At 43.5% G+C, this 4,995-nt stretch overlaps 3 non-coding genes across 3 annotated transcripts; 1 reads left to right on the top strand and 2 right to left on the bottom strand.

Moving 5' to 3' along the window:
- Nucleotides 1-617: 617 nt before the first annotated feature.
- Nucleotides 618-731, top strand: LOC140310645 (U5 spliceosomal RNA). The gene has a single exon (XR_011916696.1). It is a non-coding gene; the product is annotated as a U5 spliceosomal RNA (small nuclear RNA).
- A 3,245-nt stretch (nucleotides 732-3,976) lies between these two features.
- LOC140310421 (U2 spliceosomal RNA) lies at nucleotides 3,977-4,160 on the bottom strand. The gene has a single exon (XR_011916494.1). It is a non-coding gene; the product is annotated as a U2 spliceosomal RNA (small nuclear RNA).
- A 308-nt stretch (nucleotides 4,161-4,468) lies between these two features.
- On the bottom strand, nucleotides 4,469-4,582 carry LOC140310562 (U5 spliceosomal RNA). The gene has a single exon (XR_011916619.1). It is a non-coding gene; the product is annotated as a U5 spliceosomal RNA (small nuclear RNA).
- Between the last annotated feature and the right edge of the window lie 413 nt (nucleotides 4,583-4,995).

Raw genomic sequence — 4,995 nt, 5'->3', positions numbered from 1 at the left:
ACAGATTAGCGGTTTAGCAGTTTTAATTTAGTTTGAGTGAAGGAATTCATTTTATAGCAAAATCCGAAATCGTGAAGAACTCATGAAAGTAAGCTTATTCTCGGATTCCTGAAACTTTAGATTTGCTCTTTCTTTTACTGCAAAGTACAACGTTGTTTTTTTTGTTTAAATCTTTCTAGACATGGTAAATATTAAGGACAAAGCAGTTTTCACATAGTTTGAGTGAAGGAATTCATTTTATAGATAAAATCCCAAGAGTCTGCTGAGAAAAGAGAGTGAATGCGAAGTAGACTTTAACACGGCTATGGGAGCGAGCCGAGTGTGGGCTAACCGGGAGAATTGCTTGAAAGAAACGCGACACCGAATGAGCGATCAGAACAAAGCCTCAATACGGGATTCTCGTGGTGTTTTTGTTGCTGCCTTGTCTTTTGCACAGAGTAAAAGACAAGGCAGCCATCGAATAGGGCCCGATTGTTCCTGGTTGGTCAGCCGAGGAGCAAGGGGGGGGGGGGGGGGGGGGGGGGGGGGAGCAAGCGTCTCAACCAAGCAAAGCTCACCATGGGGAAGGTGGCTATGCCAACTAGCCTGATGCCCTGCTCCCGCAGTGACGGATAATCGTACTCTGGTTTCTCTTCATAACGTACAAGTCTTTCGCCTTTTACTAAAGATTTCTGTGGAGAGCAGCACTAATGAGTTGTTTCTATTTTTGGCAGGCTTTACCTTTGCGGGTGAAGCCCTTTCTGTCTGTGCAAAAGAAATCTTCTTACTGTGCAGAGTGACTTCTCTGAGTAGAGTCGCCTTACTTGTTGCGACTGTGCCGATGTTCGAAGCTGGAGTGCAAAGTTGTTGCTTGAATGGTGCTTGCTGGAGCGTGCGGGAGTGCAAAGTTATACCATTTAAAAGGGCTGAAGAGTGCTCAGTGCAGCGGGTGGGCGACACTCTGGCCACCTTGAAAACCGAGGTTACATCCACTAGCAGGGGCAGCCCAAGTTCTGCCGCAAGTGTGGTGAGCATGGGCACCTGGTTGAGGCTTGTACCAAGGTGTTATGTGGGAAGAGCAGAGAAATTGGGCAAACTTTTGGAGAGTGTCCAAATGGCAGGAAATGTAATCTCTGTGGAGAATTAAATCACCTCTTCAGAGATTGCCCTAAATCTTTTGCCAACAAATTAAAGACGGTAAAGCCACAGTCAAGCCAACAAAGAGAAGGACCAAAGGTGGCAGTTGGTGAACAAAGTGAAGAGGTTGACCCAATAAATTCAAACTTCCCGCCAAAAGCTTGGATTGGAAGTGAGGAGCAAAAAGGGGAGGGGTCTGTAGAGGCCTCACCACTCAGTGTTGAAGTCTGTGAGAATTCACAGGCAGAGGGTGGAGCTACGCTAAATGAGGAGGAAGAGCAGACAGGTGAGTCTAGTGAAGATACTCACCTCCCCGAAGGTCAACAGCCGAAGAGGACGGCATCTGAGCCTCTGATTCCCCAGTGGTATCAGAGAAGAGGGGAAGGGTTAGGTCCCTTTCAGACAGTTCTTCAGTGGAAGAACCTAGAGTCTTCCCCTCCGACTCACCAAATGAGGTCTCCTTTTTAACTTCAGCTCTGCAATCAACCCCCAGGGACTCAAAGTTAAATGCAACATTGCGTCAGAGGCCAACACCGAGAGTCCGAAAAGGAAATATAGATCACCCTACTCACTTTTCACCTAAAGAAATGAAGGAAGAGCTAGTTTCCCAAGAAATAACCTGTGTGTAATTTGTTTTGATAACTTAGAAAAACGAAAATGACATACCTACTTTCCTTTATGCTTTTAATGGTTCTCACCTTCTCAACACTAAATGTGAGAAGTGTGAAATCAAAGACAAGAGCCCAGAGTATTTTATCCTTCTTAGACTCCATAAAATCAGATGTGTTTTTAATACAAGAATGTGGACTACCTTTTTTAAAAAACCATAGACAATGGGAGGAAATGTGGCCCCATTTATCGATATGGAGTGGCTCAAATCAAAATAAAAATGATGGTGTGGCCATTCTAATTAAAAATCCGCATGTTCTGGTGAAAGGTAGCACAGTGGTGAGAGACGGACGGGCACTTTTAGCACACTTGAATTTTATGGGGCAAGACTTTAACCTCTTAAATATTTATGGTTTCAATGGAAAAAATGAAAGGTATGACCTTTTAGAAGATATACAGCTTTACATGCTAGGGCAAGTACCTTTAGTTGTAGGAGGGGGTTTTAACTGTATCTTGAGCAGGAAAGATAGAAAAAGAGCAGGGGTAGATTTTAAAGTGGATAAGACTTCGATTTTACTTCAGGGCATATGCAGGGATTTTAAGCTTACTGACTGTTTTAAAACCATGCATCCCAGAGAGGAGGGCTTCACCTGGTTTAGTCATGATGGCACCAGAGCCTCTCGCATTGATTATTTCTTTACTAGAGATTGCCCACCCACTGATGTTAGATTAACCCCTGTTTTCTTTTCAGACCACCTTATGCTCTCCTGCACCCTTTCACCCCCTTCTGGTGTGACGGTAGGAAGTGGTCTGTGGAAACTCAACTGTTCCCTGTTGGAGGATGAAATCATAGTCAGTCAGTACAGGGAATGTTATAAAGAGTGGCAGACCCTTCAAGACCTCTACGAAACACATGCACAATGGTGGGAAATGGTGAAGGAAACGACCCAGACTTTTTTTAAACAGCAAGGTAAACGTAAAAAAAGGAAAGAGAATAGATGTATGATGGGACTACATAAACGCTTACAGCGCTACTTTAAACTAAATCAGTGTGGCATAGACTTTAAAGAAGAAATCAAAGATGTCAAAAAGGAAATGTCAGTTTCAGCAGAAATAAAGAGTAAAGGAATTTTTGTAGGAAGCAGGGAGCAGGAAATTGAGGAAGGTGAAAAATAAAGAAAGTTATAAATAAAAAGGAGTGTATTCAAAATCTAAAAAGAGAAGATGGGTTTTTAACAAAATCCACACAAGAGATGATTGAAACTGTACATACCTTTTATAGTAACATGTACAAAGAGAAACCAGTGCACTTGGAAACATCGGCAGAAATCTTAAAATTCGTTGACAAAACCGTAAAAGAGAATGCACACTTGACACAGAATTTTACTGCTTTAGAGTTAAAAAAATGCCTAACAGGTTTTAAGAGAAGTCGAGCTCCGGGTTTAGACGGGCTTCCTGCAGAATTCTATCTGACCTATTGGGACCTTTTATCATCAGACATTTTAGATGTTTTTAAAGATTTTGAAAAACTCGACCGACTGCCTGACAGTTTTAGAGTGGGAATAGTGACTCTACTTTCTAAAAAAAATGATAAGACTGACCTAAAGAATTGGAGGCCCATCACACTTTTAAACTTTGACTGTAAACTTTTTAGCAAGGTTTTAGCGACACGGATGTCCTCTGTTTTAGAGGAGGTAATTCACCCAGACCAAACTTGTGCCATCTCAGGGAGACAACTCACCGACAGCCTCGTACTGATTCGAGACATCATTGATTACGCTAGAGACAGAAACACCCGGCTTGTCATCTTAAATTTAGACTTTGAAAAAGCATTTGATCGGGTCTCGCATCAATATCTCTTTCAGGTGTTGCAGCCATCGAAAAGGGCCCGATTGTTCCTACTTGGTGAGCTTTGCTTGGTTGAGACGCTTGCCCCCCCCCCCCTGCTCCTCGGCTGACCAAGTAGAAACAATCTATTCGATGGCTGCCTTGTCTTTTACTCTGTGCAAAAGACAAGGCAGCCACAAACACCACGGGAACACCGTATTGAGGCTTTGTTCTGACCACTCATTCGGTGTCGCGTTTCTTTCAAGCAATTCTCCCGGTTAGCCCGCACTCGGCTCGCTCCCAGAGCCGTGTTAAAGTCCACTTCGCATTCACTCTCTTTTCTCAGCAGATTAAAAGAAAGTTTCATCTTGGGCTCCCTGAAACTTCCATCCTGCACCGCTGTTTGCTTTTTCACAAGAGCAGAGGAGAGCGCACCGTTCCCAGCGGCACTGCAGTACCGGGTCGAGGCTTGGAGTGAACGGAGCAAGCTTCTTTTTCAACTCCTATTCTTAAAAATCCATTTAATATGTTGTCCTCGTATAGAGGACATATTAAACTGATAAGAACAGATACTACACTTGATCTTAGCCAAAAGGCCGAGAAGCGATAACTGTCCACTGTTTCAGGTCCGAGGGCCCTTGCTGGCACAATGCGCACTTGTAGCAGTGTTCTTTTTATGGCCATAGGTGGCCAGAGTGTCACGTTGCACCTCCGCCCACCCGCTGCACTGAGCACTCTTCAGCCCTTTTAAATGGTATAACTTTGCACTCCCACATGCTCCAGCAAGCACCATTCAAGCAACAACTTTGCACTCCAGCTTCGAACATCGGCACAGTCGCAACAAGTAAGGCGACTCTACTCAGAGAAGTCACTCTGCAAAGTAGCAAGATTTCTTTTGCACAGACAGAAAGGGCTTCACCCGCAAAGGTAAAGCCTGCCAATAATAGAAACAACTCATTAGTGCTGCTCTCCACGGAAGTCTTTAGTAAAAGGCGAAAGACTTGTATGTTATGAAGAGAAACCAGAGTACGATTATCCGTCACTGCGGGAGCAGGGCATCAGGCTAGTTGGTATAGCCACCTTCCCCATGGTGAGCTTTGCTTGGTTGAGACGCTTGCCGGTTAGCCCACACTCGGCTCACTCCCATAGCCGTGTTAAAGTCTACTTCGCATTCACTCTCTTTTCTCAGCAGACTCTTGGGATTTTATCTATAAAATGAATTCCTTCACTCAAACTATGTGAAAACTGCTTTGTCCTTAATATTTACCATGTCTAGAAAGATTTAAACAAAAAAAACAACGTTGTACTTTGCAGTAAAAGAAAGAGCAAATCTAAAGTTTCAGGAATCCGAGAATAAGCTTACTTTCATGAGTTCTTCACGATTTCGGATTTTGCTATAAAATGAATTCCTTCACTCAAACTAAATTAAAACTGCTAAACCGC

Source organism: Leuresthes tenuis, unplaced genomic scaffold (genome assembly GCF_036924035.1).
Source record: "Leuresthes tenuis unplaced genomic scaffold, fLeuTen1.0.hap1 SCAF_6, whole genome shotgun sequence".
Taxonomy (NCBI): Eukaryota; Metazoa; Chordata; class Actinopteri; order Atheriniformes; family Atherinopsidae; genus Leuresthes; species Leuresthes tenuis.
Note: the sequence above shows the minus strand (reverse complement) of the source record. Positions and strands in the feature narration are given on the sequence as shown.